An 11,654-nucleotide genomic window follows, 5' to 3' on the forward strand; every position below is an offset into this window, starting at 1 on the left:
CTCAGTACATTCTACGGATAATCTTCCTCGCGTCATTCTTACAAAAGAAAGGAAGACATGAGTTAGTGGTCTAATCTTGAAAAGAGAACTTATTTCTTTCCTAGGTATTCTAAAATGTTCATCTACCTAAGGCCTCAATGCAAGGGATTTGATTCGCAAAATTCTGCTCTGATACCATATGTGACATCCCAAGTGCTAATTAAGATAAATGGGTGTCAGATACAAATTCAGAATAACGAGTGCATGATAAAATTTATGCAGTGGAACAAAATCATTACAAATCCCTAACAAAATTTATATTAGTTCCAATACATACATATATTGAGGCCAGAAGTGACTGCAAAATACAAAACAAAACATAAGGGCCACTTCTTTCACTATGGTATTGGACTCATTAGAGTGTGAGAACAGTCATGCACTCATATTTGTGGATCCACAGGATCTTCATAGACTTCCAAGGGTAGTTCAGCTTGTGTTTCCTCACTTTTTTCCTCTCTGAGGAGGCGCATGGAAAGAGTGAGTTCCATATGCTCAATAAGGAAAACAGTATTAAATTAACATCGTAAGATTTCAAAAGTTAATTATTTTATCTTACCATTTAACTTTCTCGTTTATCTATTTCACATTATGGAAAACTATTTATTTGTTAAGAAAATGATACGTTAATATAGACAATCAAACATACATCATGCCAAATAATAGAAAAAATCAAATAAATCATGAAATGCTCATATTTTATGTCATACTTCACGAAGTCGTTATAACTTCCATCTATGAGGGCAGATACAGATTTTCAACTACTCAAGTGGAATGACCAGATCAGATACAGGTACGAAAATTTGCTCAGGCCCATTTCCGGCTGGCTAGACCAGGATATGATCTATGACCACGACCGTATCAACCACAGTGGTCCTAACAGATAATCTACAATCACGACATTACTTAGTCACGGGTGACCCCTACAGATAGTGTGACACCACTCTTGTTATAGAGTAAGCCATCATCCACTGGGAATGTTCCTCTTATGTCTTTCCATACCAGATAAAGGAGGGGGAAACAGATACCCTGAAGGATAAGGGAATAGATACCCCTAAGAGATAAAAGTCTAATGAGACACTTGATGCAATATGCATGTCAATACAAATACACTTCGTACCATACAGGCTTCATTCCACTTTTTTCTTTTTATTTTCTTTTATACTTTTTACTATTATCAATTATATATTATATTTATTGGATGCAAATTCATCAAGTGTCTGTAATTCACATAGCATACTTGAAAACAAAAACAATTCGATTTAACTGAACATAGAGGCATATAAAACAAGCGAAACAACGAGTATATTCATTTAGTTTATCTAAAAATACTCCTTAAGATGTCAAAAGAAATATTAAATTTCTTATTGAAACCTTGATGTTTTCTCCTTCACCATTCTCCTTTCTTTCTCTTCTTATCTCACTAGACTACTATCTTTGTCTCTCCTTAAATCTTTGAAAAATAGAAGAATTGAAGTATAGAGAGGAAGGGAAGGGAGAGGGCAAATTATAGAGTTTTAAAACAGTCAAATTCATGCCAAGTCACGGAATCTAGTGAAAAGAAAAGAAAAAGATGCTCAGTAAAAAAAATGAGGGATGAGGGTCTCCTCTATCAGCAGTAGCAGTGCGCCGTCCAAGGCAGCGGCGATGCACTGCTACCGCGGATGGGGCAATGCCCCGGCCGACGCGCTATAGGCTAGCCTGCAGGCACAGAGGCCTCCTGCCGCGCACACTCACAGTGCCCAGCACCCGCGCGGGCAACCAAACTCCTCGCAAGATTTTTCCCATAGGATATTCTTTCTGATTCGTCGTTTCCTGATTTTTTTCTCAATTTTCATTTTTAATTTAAATGAGTTATAATAAAATAAAATAAATAAATAATCAACCAAAATTATGAATTACGATAAATATTAAGTAGCATAAATTAATTAAGTTTAATGCGGCCAAAGGCCCGAATAAATAGGGTTTTCAAATCATTTTAGTATAGTGATGAGCGAGGTGTTACAGCCAAATCAGCATCCAAACTTCTAATTTTCATGTTTACAAGCAGTATGCTTAGTATTTCCATGGCAAAATGATATCAAAAACTGCAGAGACATTAAATGTCAAATCAACAAGTTCAACCATGCAAAACATCACTCTAAGAAAGGTTTCATGCATTTTCAATCATGTAGCAGCTCTTATGCATCATGCCTCATGTTCGAAATCTGGTGGGGTTCAACATATTTGGCTAAAAATCCATTACTTTTGGTCTTGACCATTTGGATATTTTCACGCAGCTGTGGCTCCTTAAAATACCCCTTTTTGCTCTTACTAAGAGTAAGGCAAAGGATAGTACCCATACAAATCCCATTTATCCAAAATAAGTATAAAGACACAGAAGTAGTTTATCAACCAATACTAGATAAATTATGACAACAAGCAAGCATTCACATCTATCTTATATTATCATTTTTTTTATTTAGCTAGAAAGAGCACTTAGAGGTGTAGAAGTAAATACTAAAGACTCCCTTACTGTAAGGAGGTTGACTAAGCCTTTTGGTAGCGAAAGAAAAGCTTCTACAAATTGACTAAACGAGTTTGTGAAACTCCAAAATTTTCTTTCATATCTTACTTCTTATTCTCCCTAAAAGCCTCCTCTTTCTCTTTTTAAAAGTCTCTCTTATCTCTTTCTCTAAATTTTGGAAAAGTGAAGAAGGAAGAAGGGTATGGAAGGAATGGAGAGGAAAGGGTTTAAATAGAAAAAGGAAGGCCAAATTTGTGCCACTTGATGAAATTGGTGAAATAGAGTGAAAGGGTGGATTTTGGGCTCACTAACCGTGGCCAAAAGAAGAAAAAAAAAGGGCCAAAAGTGGCCATTGGCCGACGGAACAAGGTTGTCCCGTCGATGACAGCGCGCTGCAGTGCTACACATAGGTCTGCCCACGCGGGTTGTACGTAGTTGTGGGCTACAACTCACAGGTTATAGCTCGCGAGGTTTGGGTCATGGGTCGTGGGCCATGGGCTATGGGCCGTTCATTTTTCCACTATCTTTTCTCCTAAAATTGGTTAATTCGGATAAAAATTTTGGAAAAATTAATTAAAATAAAAAGCACTCTTAACTTCAACGAAAATTTCATATGACAGTAGGCTTGAAATATTGTAGTTTTTGAAATCCATTAATTACCAAAAGTCAGGGTGTTACAAAAACATTCATTAATTTCCAGAAAATTTTATGAACACAAACACATTTCTACATTTAGTTAAAACATTCATTAATTAATTTGACACCTCAAATTCTACTCTCTTCCTCATGCTTTTGACCACGGTTTCTCTTTAATTAAATCCCATCTTTTGTTTAATTTTATGCAATTCATATATATATATATATATATATATGTTAACTATATATTAAATATTTCATATGGTCTTCTACTCTCTCTTTATATTTATATACATATATATATTAATTTACATATTATACATATGTAATATTAATTAATTAATGAATCTACATTTATATTAATTTATACATTGTATACATAATATTAAATAATTTTCTCTTCATATATTTATGCATTTCTTTCCATATATATGGATATATATATATATAAACAAACTTAATTTTTATATTATATATAACACCAATTAATTTATATGCTATATCACATTATATCCTTTTATTTCCTTTTCGTGGCCCTCACTTCTCTCTTCCTATATATTTGTATATATATGTATAATATTAAATAATTTTCTCTTCATATGTTTATGCATTTCTTTCCATATATATGCATGTATATATACAACCTTAATTTTTATATTATATATAATACCAATTGATTGTTATACTTTATCACATTATATTTATTTTCTTTTGGTGGCCCTCACTTCTCTCTTCCCATATATCTATATCCATATGTATGTATATATATATTATATATTACATATATTCTAATATTAATTTACGAAATATATAATACTAATTATAATATATATAATCATTTCATATTCTTTCAAGGGCCTCATTATCCCACTTTCCAATTTTCTGCCACATGTATATATATGTTCTTCATATATATATATATATACATATTTATTACTTAATATATATTATTATTATTATTATTATTATTATTATTACTACTACTATTGTTGTTAATGTATTTTTTTTTTGTCTAATTATATGTCAAGATTTACCCAATAATTTTCCTCTTTATACTATTTTCTTTTCTCTATTTCCAACTTCTACCCTTATCACACATTTCTATATATATAAGCATACTCAATAGCTTTATCATGCACAACTAAGAACATTGGAAAATTTCATGATATTACAATATGTATATAGACATAGATAATGCACTCCTCAGTTCATTGAGCAAAATGGTTGGTTAGTATAATTGTTTTATTTTGGGTTTTAAGCTACTTTGTCGGCATTATTTTCTTGTCCAATAGGTTGAAATAATAAAAGTGTTTGCAGTAAAAGAGCCTTCGATGGTTTAGTTTTCTAATCTGTCTACCTTGTGAATGGCGTTTAAAACATTTTGAGGATATGTGCTGGAAGCTGTATTTTTTTGCTTTTTGTTTACTGGTAATATGTTTCCTTAGTCATTGGAATTTATGAACACCTTAATAAAATGCAACACAAAAATTATACACAAGCTCATGCATGCTTTAAGGTTTACTGAGAGAAGCAAACACTTCAAGATTTCTTGATGTTACTTTTAAGATTTTTTTTTTTTAAACAATGGAATTATTTTTCCCTAGTTGCACTTACCAAAAGGAGATGAAGAAATTTGTCATATTTGGAAATATTATGAATTTTTTAATATTAGGTATAACATCTCAAACGCACAAAGATACTAGCTCTTTTAGTGCAAGTATAGATAAGGACAAAACTTTTTTGTCCTTTCTTGGGCTTTTTTTAAAAAAAATTTATGCACTGAATTGTTATATAGGGCTTGGTGGTTAGTCATAATTTTAATTTGCACCCATTTAATTTCCAATGTTATTGTTAAGATACCTTTGTTAACTTGGATTGATGTGATGTCCCGATGCCAAACAAGGCACCAACGTTAAATGAATAGATATAATATAAATATTTATACTGTGGAACTATAAATTCCATACAAAAATTTTTAAAAAAAATTGTATCTTGAGCCAAAATAGACTATCTACATTTCAAAAGACAAAATAAGAGATAATCTAATTACAAAATAATAGCCTTAAGTTTAAAACAAAATACAAAGTTTGCGCCAAACTACACTTCCCGAAAGGAATTTAAATGAAGTTCTCCGGTATTCTCTTCCAAATCTACATCTAAGGAGGGTTTGGATTTGGGTGAGCTCCAATACTCAATAAGATAGGTAGAAATAATGCAACACAGATTTGTTTCAAAATCTTCATTAATGTATAGTTAAAAAAACAAGAATTTTAGATTTAATTAACAGATTAAATTAAATGTCCTAGTCAATTCCAAAAATAATATTCATATCCATATCAAATGTTCATCTCATACAAATCGTCCCGAGGACACTTAATATCGTACTTGATGGGTTTACGCAAGTCACGCACACAAGGCCAAACTCGTCTTTAACATAGTTTTAATTGCCAATTATTATCTTAATTTAAATTGCAATGATTACAAATTTACGTGCGCAACTGCTTACACCTATTTCCAAGGAGGGCAAACGAAATACCAACTAGTCATGGATGGGTGCGCAAATGTTTACAAACATACAATCACATATAACAAATACAAATATAATTCTCTCAAATCTCTCCATGTCGCCATCACTCATGTCCTTGGACCTTAGAACATGACTATTAAATAGCCCAGAATCCCTAAGGACAACTGAACTACATGTCTCATTAAGGAACCAAAACCAACACCCATAAACATAGTGGCTCTGAAACAAATAAGCAAACCAAATACCCCTTGAAGAAAATACGATAAACTGAATTTAATTAAACTCTATGTTTGTTAAATTTTGATTCTTTAATTATTTTATTTTATTAATTAAAGTTTTAGACTTTTTTATTCTTATTTTATTTTTTCTTTAATCTTTTAATTACAAGGTTTTTTTTCTTTTAAATGTTAATTTTCTCTCTGTTATAATTATTTATAGATTTTAAATTTCTTTCTTACGGATTTTTAATTTATAAAATTGTTCTTAAAATTTTAAGATTTTATTAATTTATTAAATTTACTATTTTTTTATTTAACAACATCATTCTTTGTTATACCAAAATTTCAATTTATATCAATATTTATAAAATATCAATTATCTAAAATTTACTCAGTGTACCAAATTACAGATTTTATTTATTCATTTTACCTTTTGCTTAAGGGAATTTACCCCTCCTACCCACACTCGCGGTATGAGGAGCACATCTGCGAAGACCCCTTGGCATTCGTACAAGCTTGGAAGGTCAGCACGAGATGCAAAGCTTGCTACAAAATACAATTAGCCGCGGGACAGATGCTGGAATGCAGTGGCACTCCACACACAACCCCTATGTGTATACGTGCACCAGCATACATGATAGTGCCATGAGCATGCCCACATAGCACTCTCGGCACAATTAGTGTGGCAGTGCCTTTCAATCGACCTGCACAACATTACCGTGCATACCCATGCCCATGGGCATTTCCAGACTTTTTTGGGTGTCCAAAAATGTCCTACGCACATACGCATGCTTCAGAACAGCATACGTTCATCAACAGCAGCACCTTGGTGTCGCATGCTTGCGACATAAACAATTGAGCTTATGCTCTTCAAAATTTTTCATGTTTCTTCATTTTCTAAACATCAACCACCTATATCAATTCATTTAATTCACTTATGCATCAAATAATCATTTCAATTTAGCAAAAATCATAATTCATTACACATGCACATATCAATTTAACACATGCAGCAACACCAGACCACTTCAAGCAATTTATCATCCAATGCATCTAGAATTCTCATAACATGAATTAACAAGATTTTTACCCATCTTATCTTATAAATGCATGAAAGAATTGTTGGAATTTTGAAGATTCTTTTCTGTAACTCACAGTGACTGAACATGCAAAGCTAGATGGTGATTATGAGTTAGATTCGAGTTTGTAATTTGTTTTATGGCTGGAAAATAATTTCTAACATTCTCAACACATTATTCTAATAGTTGACTACGAAATTTTGAAAAGAAATGTAAACCAGAAATGGAATGGGATGAGAAATATCTGTTTACCTGAACAAGGGTGTCATTTAAGTGCAACAATTACAATTTTAGTTTCTGGAACTTGCTACAATAATTTGGGAGCTAAATTTCCAAATAGAGGTGATCTTAGAACACCAAAGAATCAAAGGAACAATTTAGAAGAGGATGAAGTAGTTCACCTCATCGTGAAGAAATAACTTCTCTTTGGTTACGCACACAGAACACACGTTCTGTTATGGTGCGTTGTACCCTCACTTGCTGCTGTTTTTCTGCTCTAAATCTCCCCTCTCACACACTCATTCATTGAAGTTTAGTTATGGAATTAGTGAAGACGAAGTTGTTGAAGAGAAGGAAACCTTTTAACCGAATTTAGTCGTTCATCCCAACCGTCCAAACGCATGTACGACATCACAGTCGTTAGTGCGTTGGGTTGCTGACCAAGACAGGCATGGGAGGCCAGTTTTCTTGACACCTGGCCGGTCTTCACAACAGTCCACCATGTGGCTCAGTTATGCCCACAATTGTCGAAGCCCGAAACTTAAAGAGAAATAAATTCATGAATTAAATGCGGAAGCGATTAATAAAGTTAGGATTTACATTTCTTATACAATAATTTTGAATGCCCAATAGAGTTACGAGAATGTTCATTCTAAAAGACAAATAGAAAATAAGGAAATAAAATGAAAAGTGAATAACTAAACATCCTAGGACAACCTTCACTAGCACTTGAAGAGAGTCCGGATAGTGAACTACTCACAACCTTCTTGTTGATCAGGTCCTGGATCTTGGTCATCTTAATATAAAATAGTTAATGAAAATGTAAGATACAGTAACCCAGTAAGAATATCACACTAATCACAAATACAAAAAATTGATGATTGGTAAAAAATATCAGAAAAATAATTAATGGAGCCCTTTCTTTATTCAAGTACATTTAAAACTTGAAGACATTTGTTTAATACTTACCATAACGAGTTTTCCAAAGACAACCTATAAAGTCCCATATCCATATCACTTTTCACTTTCACGCATAAGAGAATGAGAAACAATAGTTTTCCTTTCTTACTTGCTTACTGATACTCCTAGGGGTCTATAGGGGTGTTCTCCTTGTTCGTGAACTCAATATCAAATTTTACAATTGATCAATTGTCCCCATACCCCGTCTGATAATGGGCGTCAAATATTCCATCGCCTCAATACCCCGTTCGGTATGAAGGTGAACCATGTCTTCCCAAACCTTCCCGGTAAGCGACTTCCCAGCCCTGTCCGACTGAGATAACGTTCACGGTAGGATTTCATATGTATCGGGCCCATCTGCCCTTTTCTTGGGTAACTAGTAAGTCTTTCACATACAAATTTTCATTCAATAAACAACCAACAGACTCATACCAATATCTCGTATCACATTCACAGATCAATTAAACTATATTCATGCTGATAGTATATAATTAAAATAACTAGATAAGTTGATAAGACTATTGAACTATAAATTAAGAACATGTACTATACGAAAATAAGCAAGTAGGACAGTACAAGAAAATAAAGAAGAAATCAAAATAATTGTAAACTAACCAGTTATGACTCTATTAGTAACCTATAATTATTTTTAGAGTTCTCTAATTTTTAACAAAAACACAAAATTCTACATCGTTAAGCCTTAATTTATCATAAAGGAGAATAGGGTGAGGGATCTTTACCAGGATCGATGTTTTGAGAAGTTAAGCTGTCTACTACACTTCCTAACAGATACCGGGTTCACTAAATTTTTTTTATAGAATTTAAAATACTCGTCACATACCTAAAAAAATCCCAAAAATCTAAAATTCGTGTCCAAAACTCATTCTGACAAATTTTGGGGTTCTGACACGGCAGTGCCGCCGTGCTCTAGTGTCGGCTCTGCCGCCCACAGCGGCAGTTCGTCTTGACCTGGTCGATTTTTTCCAGTTTTAGCCGTATCCCTACAAAACAATACGTTAAGGATCTCGGTTGGCCGAGAAATCACAAAAAAATTGAACCTATCGGCGGGGCAAACCTCCGGGTGCGGTGGCTTAGCGATCCTCCTTCCCAGCTGAGGTTCTTTTTTTGGCTACCCTGCATAGAAAAAAACGACTAACACAATGATCGAAAAATTGCATGAAACAGGAATCGGGAAGGGGCTCGACGGAGGAAGTTTGGGGTTTTAGCTGCAGTGACTTTGTTGGGCTTTACCCGCAGTTTCTGGCTCACCTGTCATCTCTCTTCCTTCGATCTGGCCATAGGGTACTCGAAATCAAATTTCAAGTAGGTAAGGGGAATTTTTATTTTTTTTTTACGGTTGGTGGTGGCTCTGGTGCGGCAGCGGTTGGCGGTTGGCCTCCTTATCCGGTGGGGGCTGGCAGCTAGGATTTAAGTTTCCGTGTGATGTGAAGTATTTATAACCATCCCACATTGATCTGGGCTGTCCATCGCAATTGATCTCGCTTGTTTAATCGCACCTAAAGAGAAAATGAATCTAAACCATTTATCGTGAATAATCTCGACCGTCCAATCGCACCTGATGAAGAAACAGATCCGGGTCGTCCGTGCACACGGGATCAATTCTGGACCGTCCAATCGCAGGGCACACGAATTGTCAGCGTGGCCTCCCACGTGGCACCGATGTCAGTGCGCCTTGCCATGCGATGCACTCAGGTTCGTCGAAGCTGTTGACTGGGCGGTCCTACGTGGCCAAACTTTCTCTATTTATACTTTGAACCCCTGTTTCTAATTTTTCTTTCAAAAACACTCCCAGAACAAAAAATTTCACCATTTTTTTCCAAAATTATTTTTAATTTCGTCCCTAGTTCATTTTTTCTCAAAATTCCTCTTAAATCAAAATAAAATAAATTAATCAATTATTTTAAATTAATAATTAAAGAATAAAAAAATTATTTCAGATCGTTTTTCGGGCCTAAGTATTACAACTCTCTACCTTTAACAAAATTTGTTCCCTTAAATTGGTCACTCTCTCACTCAGCCGAATAGCTGGGGGTACTTGTCCTTGAACTTGATTCTAGTTCCCAAGTGGCCTCTTCCTGTGCATGGTTCTACCATAGGACCTTGATGAATAGAATTTCTCGGTTGTGGAGTACTCTACTCTTCTGGTCTATAATGGCTACAAGTACCTCCTCATATGATAGATCCTTCTGGAGTAAAAGGGACTTCTGGGACAGGATCTGTGAGGGGTCCGGGTTGTACTTGCGTAACATAGATATGTGGAACACATTATGAACCCTAGATAGCTCTAGAGGTAGTGCCAGTCTGTAGGCAGTCGTACCAATCCAGTCTAAGATCTCAAATGATCCGATAAATCAAGGATTTAATTTTCTCCTCTTGCCAAACCTACTGATCCCTTTAAAATGAGTAACCTTAAGAAATACTCGGTCACATTTCTCAAATTCCAAATCCCTCTTCTGGGAGTCTGTATAACTTTTCTGTCTGCTCTGAGCTGTCTGTATATTCTTCCTGATTTTAACTATCATGGCTATAGTCTCCTCCATAAGCTCTGCCCCGAATAATTTTCTATCACCCACCTTTTCCTAACAGATCGGCGATCTGCATGGGCAGCCATACAATGCCTCGTACGGAACCATGTCGATACTTACCTAATAGCAATTGTTATAGGTTAACTCTATCAAAGATAAGTGAACATCTCAATGGGCCCCGAAGTCTAGAACACAAGCTCGGACCATATCCTCTAATGTGCGAATCATCCTCTCTGATTGTCCATCGGTTTGAGGGTGGAATGTTGTGCTAAGGGATAGTTTCGTTCCCATAGCTTGCTGAAAATTAGACTAAAATCGGAAAGTGAACCTGGCCTCTATCGGATGCCACTAACACTAGAACTCTACGTAACCTGACTATCTCTCGAATATACATTCTTGCTAGCTTGTCCAAGGGGTCGATCGTCTTGATATCCAAAAAGTGAGAAGACTTGGTGAGCTGGTCGACAATTACCCAAATGGTATTATGTCCTGAGTGTGCCTTAGGCAACCCTATTACGAAATCCATTATGATATGTTCCCACTTTCATTCCGGGATTGGTAATGGCTCATGTAACCTGCCTGGGCGTTGATACTCTGCCTTAACCTGTTGGCATACGAGACACTTAGAAATAAAGTTGGCTACCTCTCTCTTCATCCCGCTCCACTAAAACTGGGGTTGCATACTTTGATGCATTTTAATACTTTTGGGACATATAGCAAACTTGGAGCTGTGAGCCTCTGTCATGATGTCCCTTTTTAGTTCACTATCATCTGAAACACACACTCTGTCTTGAAACCTAAGTAATCCATCAGTAGATATTCGAAATTCTGGATGTACTCCCTATTCTGCATCTTTCTTTAGGGCGGCTATGGTGGAATCGGTTAATTGAGCTTCTCTTATTCTCTATATCAATTCGGGTTGGACAG

Source organism: Carica papaya, chromosome 5 (genome assembly GCF_054855325.1).
Source record: "Carica papaya isolate Zhongbai chromosome 5, ASM5485532v1, whole genome shotgun sequence".
In the NCBI taxonomy this organism is placed as follows: domain Eukaryota; kingdom Viridiplantae; phylum Streptophyta; class Magnoliopsida; order Brassicales; family Caricaceae; genus Carica; species Carica papaya.